This window comes from Sapajus apella, unplaced genomic scaffold (assembly GCF_009761245.1).
Source record: "Sapajus apella isolate SASKATOON/1434 unplaced genomic scaffold, GSC_monkey_1.0 scaffold75, whole genome shotgun sequence".
NCBI classification, from domain to species: domain Eukaryota; kingdom Metazoa; phylum Chordata; class Mammalia; order Primates; family Cebidae; genus Sapajus; species Sapajus apella.
The window spans coordinates 7,996,274-8,020,142 of record NW_022437015.1 but is presented as its reverse complement, the minus strand read 5'-3'; the positions used below and the strand labels follow the sequence as shown (position 1 = coordinate 8,020,142).

The 23,869-nt window shown below is 36.2% G+C and overlaps 1 long non-coding RNA gene and 1 other non-coding gene across 2 annotated transcripts; one reads left to right on the top strand and one right to left on the bottom strand.

The window, feature by feature from the left end:
• Positions 1–507: 507 nt before the first annotated feature.
• Positions 508–23,618, bottom strand: LOC116532334. The gene is made up of 4 exons (XR_004260824.1): positions 23,606–23,618; positions 21,854–21,863; positions 13,472–13,477; positions 508–679 (listed from the first exon to the last, which is right to left on the bottom strand). It is a non-coding gene; the product is annotated as an uncharacterized LOC116532334 (long non-coding RNA).
• LOC116532345 lies at positions 688–846 on the top strand. The gene has a single exon (XR_004260832.1). It is a non-coding gene; the product is annotated as a U1 spliceosomal RNA (small nuclear RNA).
• Positions 23,619–23,869: the final 251 nt, after the last annotated feature.

The window sequence follows — 23,869 nt, the reverse complement described above, 5'->3', positions numbered from 1 at the left end:
AATTAATTTTTGCTGGAGATTTTTCTACAAGGCCACTGCACATCATGGTGGTCAACCTCCAGACATCCCCATGAGATCGCCCATCACCCAGGGCACCTTTTGTCTGGTAGGAGCAAATGCTCTTTCTTTTTGGAGCTGAGAAAACTCAGTCACTCATTTACCTATAAAAACAACAATTCAGTTCCTTACACAAATGCACACAGACAAGCCAAATCTAGATGAATTTTGGGAGAAAAAGCAATAAAGATGACCCTTTAGAATGCATTTCTGAACTAGAATTTGACTCCTTTAATAACTTTTTAGGAGAGAAAAATAAAAACAGCAGCCAAGATCATGTCCTGTAAACTGTGTTCAGCCACCCCTACTTTGTAGCTCTTGTCTGGTATTACACACACCAAGATCAGAACCTCTCACAGTACAAGGTAATCTCTAGTACCCACAAAGCCAAAGAGGTCAGGTCATGCAATACAAGAAAGCAGAGCTTAAACCTAAGAAAAATCTGCCTATGACATTTGAAACTCTACAATGAAAACAGAACACCCCAAAAGGGGCAAGTGACACATTTGTTCTGAATTCTTTAAAGCGGTTTAAATCATTAGAAGCCTTTTCTAGATTTTTTGGTACTGCAGATGGCAAAGGGGGAAGAAGGTATAGGGTGGAAGAACAGTAAATTAAAGAACTTTTCCTATACCTACCTGGCAGGGGAGATACCATGATCACGAAGGTGGTTTTCCCAGGGGGAAGCTTATCCATTGCACTCTGGATGTGCTGACCCCTGCAATTTCCGCAAATGTGGGAAACTCGGCTGCATAATTTGTGGTAGTGGGGGACTGCATTTGTGCTTTAAAAAAAAAAAAAAAAAACTTTTCTTTTCTTTAACACAGCAAGCAAACACAGAAACCAAGCACTTGGCTTTATGTTTTGTTGTTTTTTGTTCTTGATTTTTTTTTCTCTTTTTCAGCTGCAAAAAATTTAGCCAAATTAGAGGGGCTTTGCTACCACTAATTTGGAATTCTCACTTGAATTTGACAAAGTCAGGCAGAGTTGGTCAAATTTGATGGAGAAAGACCAGAACAAACAATAAATAAATGCCAACAATATGATCACTGGGTGCTCTAATGGTAAGAAGAGACTAAGACCAGGTGGTTGTTAAACTTAAGCAAAAATGAAACCCAAATTCAACTACTTGCCTAGCGATTGACCTCAGGCTGAATAGTGCTTTCTGCCATACTAGCAGCAGGATAAAAAGAAAAAACAAACCAAAAAAAAAAAAAAAAGAAAAAAGAAAAAAGAAAAAAACTTAAGCTCGTCTTTCCTGCTGGAAGAGCGCTCAAACTATCTTAAGATGATATCTGCCTTCTATCATCACAAGAGCAGGAAATCTTGCCTTCCTTGTTGTAAGCAATAAAAATCCAAAATTTATGGGAGTTATACATCAAAAGAAACTTTAAATCTCCACCAAATTTTTGGAGATCAGTATTCTTTGGAGCGAATGCTCCCAGACCTCAGTAAATTGTATTTTTGCTTTTTAGTTATAAAGTTAGCTCATGCTGTTACCAAGCACCGATAGGAGATTTTTAAAAGTTCAGGGCATCTCCACTCAGAATCCCTCCATGGATACCAAAATGTGAACCTCAAATATCTGAGACAGGTCTCAGTTAATTTAGAAAGTTTATTTTGCCAAGGTTGAGGATGCCCATTCATTACTCAGCCTCAGGAGATCCTGATAACATATGCCCAAGGTGGTCAGAGCACAGTTGGTTTTATACATTTAGGAAGACATGAGACAACAATTAACATGTAAGACGAATATTGGTTAGATCTGGAAAAAACAGAACAACTCAAAGCAAAGGTATGACAACTTGAAGTGGGGAGGGGGCTTCCAGGTCATAGGTAGATAAGAGACAAATGGTTGCATTATTTGAGTTTCTGAGTATTTGGAGAGGCTTCTCCAAAGGAGGGAATCAGATATTTATGTCAGAGAGCAGAGGGGTACCTTTGAATAGAATGGAAGACAGAGTTGCCCTAAGCAGTTCCCAGCTTGACTTTTCCCTTTAGTTCAGTGATTTTAGGGCCCCAAGGTTTATTTTCCTTTCACATAGCTGTGTATTCATCTCTGGAACTGCTTGCTATTTCCTCAAGTAGCTAAATTTAACCTAATAATGACATACCAGATACTACAATTCATGCCCTATAGCTTAACAATATACAGCTGATCACTAAGCAATGTTACTTCTGTAAACCAATAGGAATTACTAACAAAACACTTTGTATTAATACACCTTCTGTCCCCTTATTTTGCCTTTAAATATCCACTCATAACTGCTGCTAATCAGAATGCACACTCAGAACCTATGTTTGTGGGTTGCAATACTCAAGCTTTGCCCCTATATATACCCTACTTACATTAATTTTGCCTTATCTTTTTCCTTTTAGATCAAGATGTCATTATAAACTTCTACAGTAATCATCACAAAATGATATTGCCTTACAGGTTTAAGGACAGTTTTCTAAACCAAAACTGGTAGCTGATATGGCATTTGATGGGTATTTTCTTATTTACTGCAGAAAAACATCAACTTGAATTCTCACTTAAAGAAACAAACTAAAATGCTTTCGCTGTGCATGACAAATATACATTCTAAAATATCAACCCAAAGCACCATTTTCCAGGGATGAATATTTATAAAATACTATTCAAGGAATATGCTGGATTAGACTGTGCACAGGTTTTAGACACATACACACACACCCCAACATATGAACAAAAAAAATCAGCTGATTTCATTATGAATTGATATATGCATGTTTGAAATTAGAGACTATTTTAATTACTAGGAGTCATGAATGTGGATAAGGAATAGATATGGAATATGCAAGGTTTTTCTTACATTTGTTATGGTTGACAATGGGAAGCAAGCAGAGTTATCTTTTAAAATGATAATAACAATTCATTCATTTTTAAACCTACAAATAAAGTCGTGCCATGCACTTTCTGTGGAACCATAAAAGAAACATCAATTAATTTCTAAAAATCAGCATTGTTTTCTTTTCCAAATACAGTACTACTGTCAGGTAATTAAATAGACATTGGCAACTGGGAGGGGGTAAAAGAGGAGAGCAAAAAGGCTGCCACCAAGACAGCCCCTGACCCACCCTACTTCATCCCCAAGACCACCTAACTCTACTCTAACAGATGGAATTTGTGGTCAAGTCTGTGCCCAGCACATCATTGAGAATAAGGAAATAGGGCACAGGTGGAAATGCACTAAAGTGGCTCATGCCCAATAACACCAAACCATGCCCTCGCGTTTACCCCAAGCTCATTATACTATCATTATAATAGAATCTGCATGCGGCTTTTCCTCCAAAGTGGACTTTCTGTATGAATCATGAGTAGAAACATGCAGCTTAATTTTAGTTATATAGCCATAAACTGTAAATCAAATTACATCATCCTGTTCATCAGACACAGCCCAAACCTCAACTCCTCCTCATAAACCCCATAAAAATACCTTGAGCTCCATAAAGAGCTCTCCTTCAGAGAGTATATTACTGTGCTTCAATAAACTTTGCTTTGAGATTGCCTGTTGGTGTTAGTTTGCAATTCTTCGCTCACTATTAGGAGAACCAAGATTGCTGGTCCAGAGCTCTGGTTATGTTGATCACCTCAGTTAAAAAATCCATCCCAACACAAAATTCCAAGTAACACTACCTTGACAATTGCTTTGGTCAGCTCAGGTTGCTGTAACAAAGTACTATAGACCAGGCAATTTAAACAACAAAAATTTATTTTTCAGCATTTTGGAGGCTAGAAGTCTAAGATAAAGGTTCTGGCTTATTTAACTTCTGATAAGGGTAGCATTCTGGTTTGCAAAAGGCTGCCTTCTTGCTGCATCCTCACATGACTTTTTCTTAGTGCATACACATGGAGAAACACACACACACACACACACACACACACACGTAAACACACAGAGAGAGGGAGAGAGAATGTGCACATGCCAACACCCTGGTGTCCCTTCTTATAATGATATTAATCCTGTCCAATGAGAGCCCCATTCTCCTAGCCTCATTTAACCTTAATTCCTTCCTTAGAGATGCCATCTTCAAATATAGCCACACTGGTAGTAAGAACATCAACGTAAATTTTTTGGGGGAGGGATGTACAAACATTCAGTCTATAACAGTAACTGTCACTTAACTTCCATATTCTACATTAATCAAGTGATATCCAACTAATTAACATAAAAAGGACACAATGCAAAACACTGCTTAGAGAAAAATCATTAGATCATATTTAAACAATGGGATGGAAAACAAAATAGTGATGTAATTTGAATACAACATAAAAAGCATATGAAATTGAGCAACGCAGATTTGAATTTGAAGTAGAAAACCCTAGAGGCATTCTAAGTTTTAACCAGAAAAGCCACATTGAATGAATTCATATTCTGTATGTTCACAGGTTGAAACATGTAAAAACTGTGTGCATATATGTAAATATATATATATACCTATATAAAGGTAAATATATACCTTTACCTATATATTTATACATATATATTTACCTATATAATAGTAAATATATATATATATATATTTACTGTCATATAAGTATTCAGTCTGTAACATAGTCTATATATATATATATATATATACCTTTATATAGGTATTCAATCTATAAGTCTTATATATACCAATATAAAGGTGTGTGTGTATATATATATATATATATATATATTTACTCTTCCAAATATTCTATGGATTTCTGTTTATATATATATATATATATAAAAAATACATATTTATATGTATCATATATAATATTTGGAAAAGCAAAACTTTTGCATAACTGTGGACATTGCATACTTCCCTTTAAAATGATTAGTAATTAAATCGACTTATATAAAATTGAATATGGGTTTATATATTTTAGTATGCATCTGATAAATAATGTTGAAAGACAATCCAAAGCTTAAAATTAATCTGTGGAATGAAAAATGTATAAGAAAGATTATTAAATATTTCTTTATTGATCAATAGTTATATGGAAAAATTAATACATTTTATATGCAAATTAAAAGCATCTCTGTGTGTGTGTGTGTGTGTGCGTGTGTGTATACACATATATTTATATATACATATATATATACGCATAAAATATGCTATGAAATGTTAGACCTCTCATTTAGGGCACAGGAATTTCTTGCATGTTAAAAAGTGATCAAAGAACTTACTGATAATGTGAATGAGACAAGTAAAATTGACAGCAATATTAATTGTTATAATAATGGACTATGAATAAAAAATAAAAAGGATAAAATATAATAAATGCTTTTTAACCTTGCACGCAATGTGCTTAGGGACTTCTTGCAGATTAGCTCATTTGATCATCACAACAAATGTGTGGTATTTTAACCAATCTCACAGTTGATCGTGAGGATCAAAAGGTAACATATGAAAATAGTTTAGGAATCCGAAAAGAAACAGAGCAGTAGAATATGTATGCTATCACAAAGTGTTCCAAGGCTAACAAACTAAATATAGCTATGGCATAAGGATTTCCTATTGGCAACATAAGTATCTCAAATGAAGTAAGTTATTTAATTAATTCTTATTAGTTAAAATTAACTTCCATTATTAAATTACTTTTATTACCCATACCCCACAAGTACATGCAGATACTCACTTATCTATATAAAAATTCTGTCTTCCTTTCCCAAGAGTTAATGTGTTTATTTATTAATAGGGAAGGTTTTAATTATTAAGACAAAATGCAGTTGTTTTTGTTACTATGGAGCTCTGAAAAATAAGATGCAATGGAATACTGTTCAGATGTAACAAAGAATGGAAACATGTCTTTTGCAGCAACATGAATGGAACTGGAGGTCATTATCTTAAGTGAAACAAGTCAGCCACAGAAGGACAAATATTGCATGCTCTCATTTACAAGAGGAAGCTAAACAATGTGTACCAATGGATGCGAAGTGTGAAATGATAGATAATGGAGACTGGGAAGGGTGAGGGGTTGGGAGGGTGGTGGATGATGACAAACTACTTAATGGGTACAATGTACATTATTCAGATGATGGATACCCTAAATGCCCTGATGTCTCCACTATCTAATTTATGTATATAACAAAATTGCATTCGTAGCACATAAATTTATACAATTTAAAAAAAAAAAGGCAAATGTAACTGTGCTTTCTTATAAAATGGGATAGTTTCCATATATTTATAAAGGACAAGTAGCTTATGGAACATTTCATCATAATTGACTAGGAAAATACATACTTCAAAATACTAAAATAAATTTGTATTCTCTGTGGGATGTTAAAAATCAATAGTTTCTATGACAGTCAAAGTTTCACTTCTCTACAGAGAATATATAAATTTTCCATATTGTAAATGACCCCTTGACAGATGCCTTTCTCAGTTTGGCGACCACTAAAATTACCGTCTTCTTATAGCCAAATACAAAATAAATAAATAAATAAATCACAGGAGAATAACAGTCTTTGAATACTAATGTCTTTATCACTGATAAAATAAATAAACCTACTAGAGTTTAATAAACAAGCTTGAGTTTATTTATAAATCTACTTGAATTTAATAAACTATCAGAATGGGTTTCTTTGTATCAAAGCGTAAACTATTTCATATGATTCCTTTATTGGACTCCCAGTGATTTGTAGATGTACAAACACCTCCTGTAAAAAAGAAATAAGACTGGCAGAATTTTTGAAAATACAGAAGGAAAAACCCTCAGAAATAAGATATATACTAGTGTTGGCCACAGCACCAACGTGGCTACCAAAGTCGTATTTAATTTCAATTTTGCTTAAAACTAGCTCCACTTGGGAGCATGTCATGACTATGAAATAATCATTTCTTTCCAGGAGCAAACTTATTCAAACCAGATAAAATTTAACTAGGATAGAGAGCTTAACAGAAATTAACGAGCTTAACAAGTTCATTGGTACTGAGCCTGATTTTAATCCATTTTTTGATTTCACATTATTCAAACATAGCACTTGATCTCCAGTGAAATATGTTACAGAGGCTACCTAAATTATGCTAATGTTGTCCTGGAAAATATTGTGACTTTTGTGGAAGCTAATAAATATTCATATCTCATCATGACCCCTTGACAGATGCCTTTCTCAATTTTGTCACTTACCAAAATCATTGTTGTCTTATAGCCAAGTACAAACCAATCATGTGAGAATAACAGTCTTTATATTTACTCTTTCTCTTGTTAGAAAGTCAGAGTTCCTTGTGTTTATATTAACGTCAATAAATATGTACAATAATTTTTTTTGCAATAAACAGTAAGGAAGTCATAGATTTGTCATTAGAATTTCTTGGCCCTACCTCACAAATTGGGTGAAAATAAAATGAGAGGACCTGAGCTAGCTTTGGCAAGCAACCCATCTGCTAATTACCTGGCACTTGATATTTAGCCAATCTCTTTCTTTTAAATAATCTGAAAACATTACTGTGTGAGAAATGCAAGATGATTTATTATCACCATTGTCTTAATTCTTTGGTATTACTATAAAGGAATATTCAGAGCTGGGTAATTTATAATGAAAATAGGTTTATTTTGCTGAGCGTTCTGCATGCTGTGCAAGAAGCAAGGCATTAGCACCTACTTGGGTTTTGGTGAGGTCATGATGCTGCTTCCACTCGTGGTAAAGGGCAAAAAGAAGCTGGCGTGCAGAGATCACATGGTAAAAGTAGAATCACGAGTGGGGGTACTAGATGTTTTGTAACAATCAGCTTTTGCAGGAACTTGTCATGGGAACTAACAGTGACAACTCACTCATTAATGCAAGGATGGCACCAAGCCATTCATGAGAGATTTCCCCCACTCTCGTTCGGCCCCACCTCCAAAATTGAAGATCAAATTTCAGCAATTTGAGCATGTACAAGAACCTCCTGTGGAAAAGCATTGAGGTTTGGGAGGTTAAATATCCAAACTATGGAATTCCTTCCTGTCTCCCCAAAACTTATGTCCTTCTCACAGTGCAAAATACTATTGTCTCTTTCTAATAGTCATCAAATTTTTAACTTGTTCCAGCACCAACCCGAAAGTCCAAAGTTTAAAGTCTCATCTGTGACTCAAGGCAAGTTAGTTCCAGCTATGAGTGTGTAAAACCAAAAACAAGTTATTGACTTTCTAGAGCCAATGGTGGAACAGGCATTTGGTAAATAGTATTATTTCAAAAGTGGAAAACTGGCCAAAAGAAAGTGGTAATAGGCCACATACAAGTCCAGTCTTAAATCTTAAGTCTTAAATCTCCAAAATGATCTCCCTTGACTCCATGTCCCACATTTTTAGATTCCATGTTCCATATTTTGGGTACACTCATGTGAGAGGTGGGTCCTTAAGACCTTGGGTCTTTGCTGGGTGCAGCCCATGTGACTGCTCTAACAAGTTGGAGTTTAATGCCTGTGGCTTTTCTAGTCTGAAATTCCATGGTGCCAGTGACTATAATTCTGGGGTCTGGAAGGCAGCAGCCTTGCTCCTACAGCTCCATTAGGCATTGCCTTGGTAGAGACTGGCTGTGAGGGCTACAACCCCACATTTCTACTCAGAATTGCTTTAGTGGAGTCTGTTGGTTTCTGCCACTGCAGCAGGCTTTTGCCTGGACACTCAGGCTTTCTGCTATCTAGATGGAAGATGCCAAACCTTCACTAATCTTGCATTCTATGCAACTGAAATCTACACCAGAGTGATGCCGCCAAGACTTATGGCTTTTGCCCTCTGATGCAATAGCCTGAGCAGTACCTAGGGTTGTTTGAGCCTTGGCTTGAGGTAGAGCAGCGACAATGCAGCAAGAAACATCATGAGGGGACATAGGAGAGCAGCACTTAGGCCTGGCCCTCAAAACAATTCCGTCCTTCTAGACCTCTGGGCCTTGTGATGGGAGGGGTTTCCTTGAAGATTTCTAACATGGCTTCAGGGCCTTTTCCCCATTGCTCTTCCTATTAGCACCTGTCTCCCTCCTGTTAGCTGTTCATTGCCTGAAAAACATTTTTCTTCTCTACCATATCACAGGGCTACAGATTTTCCCAATTTTTACACTCTACTCCTCTTTTAAATTCCAACTTTGTATCATTCCATTGCTCCGTTATCTTATTATAAGCTGTTAAAAGAAGTCACAGCAATTCTTTAACCCTTTACTATTTAGAAATTTATTTCACAAGGTAATTACCCCAAGTAATCACTCTTGGCCTTCTACAAAGCCCTAGGGCATGGACAAAATGGAGCCAAGTTATTTGCTACAGCTTAACAAGAGTGACCTTTGCTCCAGTTTCCAGTCAGTGTCTCATTTTCATCTAAGACTTTTTCAACCTGGATTTTACTATTCATGTTTTTATCAGCATTTTGGTCACAACCACTTAACCAGTCTCTAAAAAATTCCAAACTTTCCCTCATCTTCCTGTCTTCTTCAGAGTCCTCCAAATTCGTCCAATCTCTGCCCGCTACCCAGTTCCAAAGTCACTTTCACATTTTTGGGTATCCTTATAGCAACACCTCACTCCTCAGTGCCAATTTTCTCTCTTAGTCCATTATGTTATTATAAGGAAATACCAAAGCCTGTAACAGTTAAAGAAAAGAAATTCATGTGGCTCAGGGTTCTTCAGCCTGTACAAGAAGCATGGCACTGGAATCTGCTTGGCTTTAGGTGAGGGCTTCAAAAGCTGTTTCCACACATGGCAAAAAACAAAAGGGAGCTGTTGTGCAGAAAGCACATGGTGAAAGCAGAAACAAGGGAGAGTGCTAGACTTTTTTTTAAACAATCAGCTTTTGTGGGAACTCTCATGAGAACTAGTAGAGCAAGAACTCACCCATTACGATGAGGATGACACCAAGCCATGCATGAGGAATTTTCCCCCATGACCCAGACACTATCCATTAGGCTCCTCCCTTCAATATTGGGAATCAAATTTCAACATGAGGTTAGGTGGGTCAAATATGTAAACTGTAGCAGCCGTATTACAGACATTTTCAAATTTAAGTCACTTAAGGCCAAACAACTAGAAACTGGCAAAAGTAAGACATAAAGTAGTTTCCTGATTTTAAGTGTAGTTACTATGAATTTTACAGCTCTGCCACACATTTTTAATTTGTCCATAAGCTCTTACAAATAAGGACTATAACTTTTTACTCTCACCTTTTCACCCTTCTTTCTAACCCCATCCCAGCAAATAATATCTACATATTATAGGCATTCTAAAAATGTGTATGCAGAATGGCTACTAAAAGTACTATAGAATTCTATGCCATGGTGAATTGATTTTTCTAAATTTCAAGGTGGCTTTCTTGAAAGTTATTTTTATTTAGGAAGATAAATTCAATAAATGGCAGTTTTGGTTTAGGCCTCTCAATTTCTAATTATCCACTAAAATTTGTAGGGAGTGGTGGTTCTTAAAACACACACACACCCCAAAACCAAAATACTGCTTTGGTCTATTTCGGTCTTGGATAGACATTTTACTGGTATGGGATTTATAGAATAAATATGAAATTACAAAATGCTGAAAAAGTGAGGAACAAGAAAACGTCTTCGCCAAGAATGCTTCTAGATCTGGAATTTATAAATAATCATAAAATGACATGTTTCTTAAAAAAATCTACTCAATGAATTACAACTCATGGTGACAGATAAATAAGTGCTCAACTTATTTGAAACAAGAGGTCAGAAAAAGTGTTGAAAAACACCAGACTGCTTACAAAATAGTTCAATCCTTATTAACTGAAAAGATATTATGTTCCAGAAACTGCTTAAAAGAGAGAAAGAAACGAACCTGATATAGTCCCTGAGCAGTTCACTTAGTAGAAGAGATAAAACATAGGCACAAATTGCAGTATTATTGGACTTTCGTTTCTGACCTAGTGGGGATGGGAAGGGACCCAGAGGATGTAATGCATCCTATTTGCTGTGATAGTTTCAAAGTAATGGCAAACATGTTTCTAATTCTACTATTGTGAGGAAACAGATTATTTACAGTTTTTAAAATTGAGAGTATATAATAATACAATTACCGTTTCATATTGTCTTGCCCTGGGATAATTTATAATACAAATATTGGGAGTTTGTACACTCTAAGAATATACAAGGACAGTGTATCCACCAAGGAAAACATGGTTTTACTCCAGCTTCAGCAATGCTTTGTCATTGCTAAGGTCATAGCCTCAATGTGTGTAGCTATTTCCCATCCAACTAATCAGAAAACACTGTCTTCAACTCATGAAAACCTATAACCACAGACAATTCTCTTGTACCGAGCTATGTAAAAAAAACGTTGCTTTATCATTCTGGCCTACGTTCCTTTCCTGTCATTCATGGAGTTGACTGAGTCTCAAGTAAGGTTAGAAGTCTACTCTCCAATTCCCAATTCATGAGATTAAAAAAATCATATGTATTATGATAGGATACAAAACTGACACACCAACAATTTGCTTTACATAATATTATCTGATAATATACAATATTATAATCACACTCCATTAACTCATCACAGTCTCTTCTGATTGGATAATAAACGTTTACATTCCTTCCTTATTACACTACATTTTTTTCTGACTTGTTAAAATATACTTCCTGCAGCAAATCCCTGCATAATATTTTCTTCACTCAATTTACCTTTGTATTTATTCACACTTTTTCTAAATATTCACCCAAATTTAATTATTTTTTAAAATTTATGTATTTTATTTATAATCATGTTTATTCTACTATTACTCCATTCTTGTGTTAGGTCAGTTTACCCTTAATTCTAGGCAATAAATTCTCTGGCCTTTATCCCAGCATGCTCTTTCTTCATTCCTTAGGTGCCACTTTCTTAAAAACCTCCCTTACTTATGCCTTTGCTTTTTCAAAAGTAAAATCATATTATGTTTTCTTTTTAGTCCAAGAACATTTTTCCTGACTTTTATCGTTGACAGTTTCTCTAATCTTTCACCGCCACTCATCTCTTTACAAATTCCTTAGTTTTTTTTCCTATAATTTGCCCCATTGGGAGCATGGAACTCAGATGCAGAATTCCAAATACGTCTTTGGGTAGGGGTGGGCCCTTCCATTGACAGTAATATAAACGTGTATAGGAAAGATATTTTACTGGACACCCATTTAGCAGATAGCGCTAGTGAAAAGGCTGAAGAGCAGCAGTGTCTACGTTTAACCTAGTGATAAAATTTGAATGGCATGGATTTACATGGATGAATTTCAATTTTCACTATAGTTTTATTAGTGTATTTGTATTAGTCTTCTAGGGCTGCCATAACAAAATTCCACAGATGGGTTAACTTAAAATAAATTTGCTTCTCTCAGTTCTGAAGTCCGGAAGATCAAGGTGTCAGCAGGTTTGGTTTCTCCTGAAGCCTCTCTCCTTGGCTTGAAGATGGCATATTCTCTCTGTGTCCTTTCCTCTGTGCATGTACATGCCTCATGTCTCCTTGTCTTTCTATAAGGGCACCAGTTTTATTGAATCAGGGACTCACTATTATAAAATCTTAATCTTATTTACTGCTTTAAAGGCCCTATTTCCAAGTAGAGTCACCTGAGTGTTTAGGGATTCAACTTATGAATTTCAAAGGGTTGTAATTTAATCTGTAATAGTACTGTAGCAAAGTTTTGTGAAATGTTCAGCATACAATGATCAGCAACATGCACCTTAAGTAAATATTACTAATAATGAATCGCTGTAGATTATGATTCAAACATATTCAAGATACTGCTTGTAAATTTCATCGTTTTCACATGTTTTTGCATTTGAATTAAGTAAGTTGGAGAGCAAGGGCTAAGTTAACTGCTAGAAGAAATCCTGTAAAGTTATTGATATCATTTCCTAGGTTCAAACTACAGATTAATATGCAGATTAACTATAATAATGCATTTCCACGTAGAAAATCATCTAATATGTGTGTAAGAAGGTGCTGAATTGTGCTCCCCCCAAAAAGATACTTTGTTATGCTAACCCCCCCATTACTTCAGAATGTAACCTTATTTTGAGACGAGGTATCATCTAAAATAGTAATAAAGATAAAATGAGGTCATTAGGTCATTAGATTGGGTGCTTATCCAATATGACTGCTGTCCTTGTAAAAAGAGAAAATATGAACACAGAGTAAGACACGCAAAAAGAGAAGATGATGCGAAAACACAGGAATAAAACTGAGAACCAAAGAGACAAACCTGGCACAGATTCTTTCCTTATGGCTGGCTGTAGGTACCAGCATTACTGATAATTTGGTTGTATACTTCTCGCCTCCATAAATGTGAGGGAAAAAAAATTAAGTCACCCAGTTTCTTGTACTTTGATATGGCAGCCCTAACAACAACAAAAAAAATGCACACAAATGTCTGACATTTTATTTCTTCAAATATTATTCATAATACAAAAATTTTCTTGGCTAGTGTACTCTAACTCCATACCTACTCTTTGAAGAAATCACTAACATCTAATAGTACTTTTGGGAAAGAACAAACAAAAAATAACATTTAACTACTTCCTAGAAATACAGAATGTATTAATAAGTACAGAAGATCCTTAATAAAAACATATTTGCCTTAAAGACACTCTTTAATGCAAAGCTATAACTGTCAGCCAGGGATAACTGCACTAAATAGCTTTAAGGGACTCCCAAATTATTTTTCCTCTATACTAATGCTTTGCTTGAGCTCTAAAACAATTCACTGATGGAAAGCACTAAAATGAAGTAGGTTTACATTATGGGTTGAATTGTATTCTTCAGAAAGGATATAGTGAAGTTCCAACAACAAGTACCTCAGAATATGACCTTATTTAGACACAGGATATTTATAGATGTCATCAGGTTAGAATGAAGTAAATAGGTTGTTGCTAATTCAATATGAGTCCTGTCTTTATAAAAAGCAGAAATTTGTACACAGAGACAAATATGCCCAGAGGGAAGATGATATGATGACACACAGGTATAGAATTGCCATGTGATTGAAGTGATACATCTACAAGCGAAGGAATATCAAGGATTGTAGGGAAACACCAAAAACAAGAAAATACAAGAGTGTATTTTCTCTTAGAGCTGTCAGGGAGAGCGTGGTGCTGCCAACACCTTGACTGCATACGTTTAGCCTCCAAAAGTGTCAGACAATATATTTCTTGGTTTTAAGCCAACAAATTTTTGGAACTTTGTTATAGTACCCCAGGAGACTAATGCAGGTGACTTGTAAAGGAAAATGTATAATGCATCATATTCAAATAGTATTTTTTCCCTTCACATTTCTATTTTAGGTTCAAGGGGGTACACATGCAGGTTTGTCACATGGGTAAATCGCATGTCACTAGAGTTTGGTCTACAAATTATTTAATCACCTAGGTAGTGACCATAGTACCAGATAAATGGTTTTTTAAATCTTTACTCTCCTCCCACCTTCCACCCTCAGATAGACCCTGGTGTTCATTGTTCCCTTCTTTGTGTTCATATGTACTCAATATTACCTACCATGTATAGCTGAAAACATGCAGTATTTGGTTTTCTGTTTCTGTGTTAATTCACTGAAGATAATGGCCCAGTTGCATCCATGTTGCTGCAAGGGACATGATTTTATCCTTTTTATGGCTGTGTGTTATTTCATTTTGCATATGCACCACATCTTCTTTATCCAGTTGATGGGCATTGTAATGGTTAATACTGAGTGTCAACTTGTTTGGATTGAAGGATGCAAAAACTCTTGTTGCTGGGTGTGTCTGTGAGGGTGTTGCCAAGGAGATTAACATTTGAGTCAGATCCACCCTCAAACTGGGTGGGCACAATCTAATCAGCTGCCCGCATAGTCAAAATAAAAGCAAGCTGAAGAACGTGGAGAGATTAGACTGGCTTAGCCTCTGAGCCTATATCTTTCTCCCATGCTGGATGTGTTCTGCCTTCGAATATTGTATTACAAGTTCTTCAGATTTGGGATTGGACTGCTTTCTTGCTTCTCAGCTTACAGATGGCCTATGGCAAAATCTCACCTTGTGATAGTGTGAGTTAACACTCCTTAATAAACTCCCCTTTATATATACATCTATCCTATCAATTCTGTCTCTCCAGAGAACCCTGGCTAATACAGGCATCTAGGTTGATCACGTGCTTTTCACAGTGGCTGGACTAATTTACATTCCCTTTCCTCTATATCATGGTGGTTTTGACTTGCATTTATTTAATAATTAGTGATGTTGAACTTTTTTTTTTTTTAGAGGGAGTCTCACTCTGTCACCCAGGCTGGAATACAGTGTTGCAAGCTTGGCCCACTGCAACCTCTGCCTCCTGGGTTCAAGTGATTCTCCTGCCTCAGCCTCCTGAGTAGATGGAATTATAGGCTGGTGCAACCATGCCTGGCTAATTTTTGTATTTTTAGTAGAGACAGGGTTTCACCACGTTGGTCAGGCTGGTCTCAAACTCCTGACCTCATGATCTGCCTGTCTCAGCCTCCCAAAATTCTCGTACTGCAGGCAAGAGCCACCACACCCAGCCAATGTTGAACTTTTTATGTTTTACATGTTTGTTGCCAACATGTATGTCTTCTTTTTAGTAGTATCTGTTTACATCTTTTACCCATTTATATTTAGGTTGTTTGTTTTTTGTTGATAATTTGCCTAAGTTTCCAGTGGATTCTGCATGTTAGTCTTTTGTTGGATGCATGCTTTGAAAACAATGTTTTTCCATTCTATGGGTTATCTATTCACTCAGTTGATAGTTTTTGTTTGTTTGTTTGTTTGTTTGTTTTTGCTGTGCAAAAGCTCTTTAGTTTAATTATATCCCCCTTGTCAATTTTTGGTTTTGTTGCAATTGCTTTTGGAGCTTTGTCATTAAATCTTTGTCAGGGCCTATGTCCAGAAGGGTATTTCCTAGATTTTCTTCTAGAGATGCCAATGAGTCATAAGTTTGGTCTCCTTACATAATCTCATATTTCTTGGAGGTTTTGTACACTTTTTTATTCTTTTTTTCTTAAAAAAAAAATAATGCCTGATTGAATTTATTAGAAAACCTTGTCTTTCAGCTCTGAGATCTTTTTTCCACAGCTTGTCCAAATCTGCTGTTAACTCTTTCAATTGTATTATGAAACTCTTGTAGTGAGTTATTCAGCTCAATATCATTTTGGTTCTTGAATTGGCTGTTTTGTCTTTCAGCTCTTGAATCATTCTACTTGATTCCTTAGATTCTTTGGGTTGCATTTCAACTTCCTTCTGAATCTCAATATCTCCACTGCTATCCAGATTCTGAATTCTATATCTGTCATTTTAGCCATTTCAGTTGGTTAAGAACCATTGCTGGAGAGTTAGTACAGTCATTTGGAGATACGGAGACACTCTAGCTTTCAGAATTGCCAGAGTTCTTGCACTGGTTCTTTCTCATCTGTGTGGGATGACGTTCCTTCAATCTTTGAAATTGCTTTCCTTTGGATGACACTTTTTTGTCTTTTATATTCTTTGATGTTCTTGAGAGTTTGACTATGGTATAAGTTTAATTAGGTTTAAGTTTAGTTGTTATAAGGTTAGTTTACGGATTTCATTGACTGGCTTCGATTTTGGACAATTTCAGGGGGCCAAGGCTCAGCTTAGCATACCTGATCTGCATGTTCTAATCCCGGGTTGCTGGTTCCAGGTACATGGGTTTTGTTTTCTGGCCCCTGGAGGGTAAGCACCTGCAATGCTGGAAGGAACCCAAGAGTTCTAACAACACTAATGGAGGATGCCTGCAAAAGTGCTTCATCAAGGATGTGGTTGTGGAGTCGACACTTGTGGCATGATGGGACAGTGGTGTCTATTGCACATGTGCAGGTGGCAGTGGGACAGCATCATCTATACATGTGCATGTGCCAGCTGTGGTGGAACAGTGGTGTCCCCACATTCATGTGCCAACAAAACAGTAGTGGGAGGCTGCAGGCAAGTACAGATTGGCAAAGTGGTGGGGGTAGGCTGCAGGTGGGTGCTTGCTGGTGGAAACCTGTCTGCAAAAGTTCTCTTACACTCATGAATGAGCTATTGTGATGGCCACTGGGAAGTAAACTGACTGGGCATCTGAGGCTACACTTTAAAGCCAACATGGCCAGGCAACAGGCAGGGGAGAGGTTGGCAGACAGAAGTGTGCTCATATCAGAAAGGTCTTGTCCCACAAGCAAGATAGCCCTGTTCTGTCAAGATTAAAGAGTCAACAAATGCCAAAGCCACCTGAAGAAGCATGACAAACCTTGGAGATGGCCATCTTTGGCCTGGCTCCACTGCAGCCATTTTAGCATCAAACCCCCTGGGTGGGTCCTATGCAAGCTGTACTCCTGTCCCTGCCAATTCTCCGTGCAGCTTTCCCTGCCAGCTCAAATGTCCATGGGTGTCATGGGTCCCCTGAGACTAGGATTCCAGAGGTCCATGTTAAGAATGGGCCACTCCATACCTGTTTGACACACCCCTTCCTCAGGAATCACTTGGAGCCAGAAACAAGTCCTGGTGCTTGGGAACATCATATATTGTTCCCAACTTCCCCAGTCGCTTCAGCCCAGGGTCTGTGTCCTCCATCTGTTCACTCTCAATGCATTCCTTTTAAAGTTCTGCTCAGTGTGCTGATCTTCTTGCTGGTTTGATCTTGGTGGAAGAAAGTCTTCCTGGCTGTGTTTAACAGGCTATAATAACTCCCTTTCTCTCGTAAAGTCAGTATATGCTTTTATGTGTGAATTTAATAGAATGCTAAATGATAATGTTGTTACCGTTCTAACTAGCAATTTTATTCAACATCCTTCAGTGAACTATATCCTCGATACAGGGAAGCACCCAGTGGGAAAAGATCCATAATTGTAACTGTTTCTAATACATTCCTTTATATATTTTTACTTATTTATATGTCCCATTACGTGTATAGATTTTGTTTTCTAGACTCATAAGGATTATTCTATCTCTTGCTGTCTTTATTTGGGAACTATTTGTTATCATAGATATCTCAACCAAAGTGAAGATTTTTTTTTTTCTACTTAGTTTGGTAGATATAAGTTTGACTCTATCAATAGATAGAGCAAATTAAAGTTATTATTAAAAAGTGTACCAGAGCTCTTATTAACCCCTTTATATCAAGTATAGAAATTAGGCATGAGTATTAAATCAAACACATATTGAGTCGGGTACTGTTCTAAGAGATTCGTATACATTATATGCTTTAATCCTTACAAGAATTCAATATGAGAAAATTAAGAAATGAAAAGTTAAGCAATTTACTGAAGACCACACAGGTAGGATTCAAGCCAATGCAAGAATAAAAATTAACCTAACCTGAATTGATATCATGTCCCCTAGATAACAAATTGTGCTGATGCTAGAAAATTTGATAAGCTATATTAAATCAAAAATAGTTCTGGTCATTGATGAAAATAAATTAGAATTGAAGAGCTCATCTTTATTTTTGCTCACTGAACCAACATTCATTCTTTCTTTTTACCCTCAGGATCAGCAATAACTAAGCAAAACTTTAATCAGTATCTGAATGAAACTTAAGGCACTTGAGTTGAAAACTCAAAGAAAAGACGAATACAAATCATTCTAATTCTACAGAAAAAGCTGTGGTTTCACAAGTAGAGATAAAGAAGGACTTGATGGAGAAGTCTATATGCAGAGGGAGAGAAGATAAACTAGAAGAAAGGAAGCATTCACACGGAAAACACTGCTTTTGTAGAACTAAATTGTTGAGGTGTGTGCCTCCTGTGACACAAAAATTACGAATTGATGCTTATTACTTATTTATTATTCAAATGTTTATTACTCATTTTGAGATTCACCTACTCTAACTATATGCATCACCATTCTAGCCCAGTCTGTCTTTGGCCTGGGAAAGATTGTGATAAAAGAGATGCTTTAAGAAGGAGTAGTTACAATGGAGATAGGTATCAAGGAACTGCCACATCAATACTTTCACGACTATATTTAGGTGTAAAAACCACTGGTTAGTAGCAGCAGCATCAGAAAGAAGATTCTCCAGAAAGAAACACTAAAATGGAATTTACCTCTTATTCCTTGTCTTACTTTATTTAGCTTCTTTAACAAAATGTCATGGAGTGGATAATTTGTAAATCATAGAAATGTATTTCTCACAGTTCTGTAGTCTGGGAAGTCCTAGATGAAAGCTTGGAAAGATTGAGTGTCTGGTGATGGCTGCTCCCTGCTTACAAAATGACTCCTATTGCTGTGTCTTCACAAGGCAAAAAAGAAAGAAGGGTAAAAAAGGGACAAGCAAGTTCTCTCAAGCCCTTTCACAAGGGTATTAATCTCATAAAGGAAGACAGAGCCCATGTGGTCTAATCAACTCCTAAGTGCCACCCCTTAATGTTATCACACTGGGGATTAATTTTAAAATAAACATATTGAAGGGACACATACATTCAAACCATAGCACCAGAACAGGGGTTAGTAAGAGATGGCTTTCAAGATAGTAATTCATTTACTAGCCCAGAAAAATATTTGGGTTCATCATTCACCAGACACATAAAAACAAGGACCTTTTCTTCCCACAACCTTTTCTATATCAGATAATAGAGAGTCATGCTGAACAGAGGTACTCCAAATTCTAAAATAAAGCATATTCAGAGCTGACTAAGCTGTTAGATACAGGTAAGTTCACATTTTGTTTAAAAACCTATGTCCCTATCTCCTGCAGAAGGCTGCTGAGCTTTGGATTGTACTACACGATAATTCTCCAGCTACTTTAGGTTTCAATGCCCTACTCCTACAGTAAAGTTGGCCTATGTGTACACTTAGTACCATGGATTCCTTTCATGTATTTCAGATTGTGCTTAACCCATCTGGTAGATGCTGATTTTTTCTCTTTAAGGTTTTTGTAGGCTTTAAAGTTCTACTCTCTTTACTGAAGCATATTCATTAGCACATTGTTAAAGCTATATTTTGGAAAATCTTGGCTCCTTTACTTACTTTTCCAAGCTAATATGTATACCTATTACCAATAGCTGTGATGGCCTTCAGAAAGCATCAACTTCGCTGTTTTATCTAGTCACATTGGCTTCCCTTAAAGTCCAGGAAACCAGTGACTTCTCCTTTTCTTTGTGTTCAATTATCTTCTTTCTATAAAGCCATCCACTAACTTCCTGCTTCATATGTGAACAATGCCTGCGGATTTCTATGTCTGTGAAGAGTAGAAACGAATGACATATTATTTGAAACCTCCCAAGCTCATATTTCAAGCCCCATGTAAACAGAGGCTTATATAAAAGTTGTCTTTCATTTTAAACAACATATTCTTTGATATCAGAGTCTGTGACTTACACTCTACTGTGTCTTCTACATCTAGCATGAAGTTTGGATTATAGTTCAACATAAAATTATTGACTACACTACTACAAGCCTAAAATAAAATTAGGTTGATCAAAACATAATTGCATATTTCTTTTAAAATAGTATAAAGCTTTGAGGAGCTATCACCATACAATTATTATATTAATTTTAAACTTCATTTGTGATAATTTTAGAACACCACATATTTTACTGAGATATTTATGTTTTTATCACAAAAGTAATGGAACGATTTTGAACAGAATTTGTCCTTGGTTAATATAGTTATGGAAGACAAGAACCAGATACTATGTATCACCTCATATCACAAACAAGTATCCACAAAAATGTGAAAAGTAGGCAAAATGTAAGGTACTTGTGGGTGGAGGAAGGATCTGTGATCTCAACTGCCTCTCAGGAAAGAAAGTGAGCCTCATTTTAGCCCCAGGTAACAGTGATTCTACATAAAAATAACAAATAAAAAGGCACATGAGCTAGGTAAAGGAAGACAGATAAAAGAGCATGGTTCCTTCCTCTCAATTATTTAAAAGCTCTAATTAGAGGCCTAACCAAGTCCTACTGTTGTTAATAATGCCCTATTACAGAAAGAATTGTCTGTTTTTCCGTTATCTCCTTCTATTTTCAATGGATAAAATGAAGCCTCTATCTGATATCTTTAAAGAATTCTGTCACACACGAATGTTCATTGCAGCACTGTTTACAATAGCAAAGACCTTGAACCAATCCAAATGCCCATTGATGATAGACTGGACTGGGAAAATGTGGCACATATACACCATGGAATATTATGCAGCCATCAAAAACAATGAGTTCGTGTCCTTTGTAGGGACATGGATGAACCTGGAAACCATCATTCTCAGCAAACTGACACAAGAGCAGAAAATCAAACACCGCATGTTCTGACTCATAGGCAACTGTTGAACAATGGGAACACATGGACACAGGGAGGGGAGCATCACACGTGGGGTCTGTTGGGGGGAAATAGGGGAGGGACAGTGGGGGGCGGGGAGTTGGGGAGAGATAGCATGGGGAGAAATGCCAGATATAGGTGAAGGGGAGGAAGGCAGCAAATTACACTGTTATGTGTATACCCATGCAACTATCTTGTATGTTCTTTACATGTACCCCAAAACCTAAAATGCAATTAAAAAAAAAAGAAAAGAAAAAAAAAGAATTCTGTCCTTCCAGTCAGCAAAGTTTCTTTCTACTTCTCTGAGTTAACGGTTCTCATGTTTAAAACTTACATGTCTCCAATAACCTCATTCTAACTTTATAAAATTAGTCCTTGCTGACCTGTCTTCAATAAAGTAATCAGCACAGTTATATTACTTTACATCAACTTTTGAAGTTTTAATCTTTTATTGGGTTTCATTGCACATAATAGATTTTCTATAAATATCAGTTGGATAAAATTGTTCTTACCTCAATAATCATGTTTAAGAAAATTGGTCATGACAACCTTAATTAAGTAGCTGAGAGAGAGCAAGTATTCACAGTAGAGTAGCCCCTCTTCATTCATAAGGAATACTTTCCAAGGCCTCCAGTGGATGTCTGAAACTGAACATAACATTAAATTCTATATATACTATTTTTTTCTATACCTACATACCTATAATAAAGTTGCATTTATAAATTAAGCATAATAAGATATTGACAGCGATAACCAATAATAAAATAAACAAATTATAACAATATGTCAGCATCATTACTCTTGCTAGTTGGGGCCAGTGATACTGTAACAGTCAATCTGTTAACCAAGATGGCTATTAAGTGACTAGTGGGCAGGTAGCTTATAGAGCACAAATATGATGGACAAAGGGATGATTCATTTCCCTGGTGGAACTAAGGAGAACGGCACACAATTTTTTTTATGCTACTGAGAATGGCACATACTTTAAAACTAATAGCTTGCTCATTTTTGGAATTTTTTGTTTAACATATTTGGAATATGTTCAATTGCCGGATAAAGAGTCACTACATTACTTAACTTTCTACAGTTAGAGAACAAATGTTTATCAAAATACTTGGTCAGAATTTTATTGTGGGATCAAGATTCATTCATTGATCATTCATTAAATATTTATTTAGTACCTATTATGTGCCAGACTTCCTCTGGATGCTGACGCCACTAGTAAAAAAAAAAAAAAAAAAAAAAGAAAGAAAGAAAAAAAACAACACTGACATTTTTGTCATCATGTGTCTTAAGTTTTAGTGAAGAAAGATAATGATAAAGAAAATTCATGAATAGACATAAATATAAATAAGACTCTCTTAATAAAGATGAGATTTGAAAGCAGCAATGAAAGAGTGTATTATTAAACCCATGGTTTTTGGAACAAATGACTTACCATTTGGATAAAAATAATTTCTTCTCTCACAAAACTAATTCATTAATTCATTCACCCATTTATTCAACAAATATCAGTTGAGCATCTAATATATGCCAGTCACTGTTTTTGGCATTAGGGACAGAACGGTGAACAAAAAAGTTTGGTTCCTGCTCCCATGGTGCCAAGAGTTTAGTAAGGGAAGAGAGAAGATAAACAAGATAAATAAGTCAAATACCATTCTATGTAGTTGATCTACGAGGGTACACTCAGGAAAACAAAAAACATACTAGATATCTCAACAGATAAAATTTAATATAGGAATCCAGTTAATCATGTGTTGGAGGTTCAAAGAAAAAAACAAGAACACTGAGGTGATGCATAGATAGTAACTGTAGAAAGCAGCTGTTAATCCTACAGCTCATAAAACAAAAGGAAGAAGTTAGGTATTTCAGAGCCAACTAGTGGAGCGAAGAGACTCCATAGAATTGGAACACAGAATTCTGGGAAGGGAGCACTGCCTAGCCAAGGCTGTTATGTCAGGAGCTCAGGGACAAGACCTAACTGGAAGACCTGGCGTTCAGTCTTCTGGGATAAGGCACTGTATGGCTTAGTGCAGAGGACTTTCAAAGATTGTTTATTAGGGGTTACTGACTAGCTAGTGCTGCTGCATAAGCAGCTCTTAGTAGAGGTTCCACAAACCTGTGATTGAGATATTTGTGGAGAGGGTTCTCCCAAGATTTGTCTGGGACCTCTGAGGTGATAGAATTAGGGTAGTTCTGGAAGTTAGAAAAAAAATCTAAAGATTAGATTCCTGTTGCAGTCAGAGTGAAAAATTATTGCTGGGATGATGCTGACAGAAACAGCAGACAAACAGGAAAGAACAAATCACTTACCTTTTTCACCCCTCTTGTCTTCAAGTTCCTTTCTAGTATAATGTATCAGTAGAAAACAGGAAGATAAGCAAACATTTTGTTAGCCATCTAACAAAAGAGACGTAGCTTTCAGAGTCAAAGCACCAAGATCGCAAAGCAGAGCAAAGAAAGGTAGGTTTAGAGCATAGAAAAATAGGTTAAAAATAGTCTGGTTCTTCACTACTCAGAATTTATATGTATCCTTCTACATATATTTGAACTTCCTTTCAACCCCAAGAAAAATGTTATGCTTTTGTGCAAAATATGCAAGTATTCTTCATACAAACAAAAGTTATCTCATGC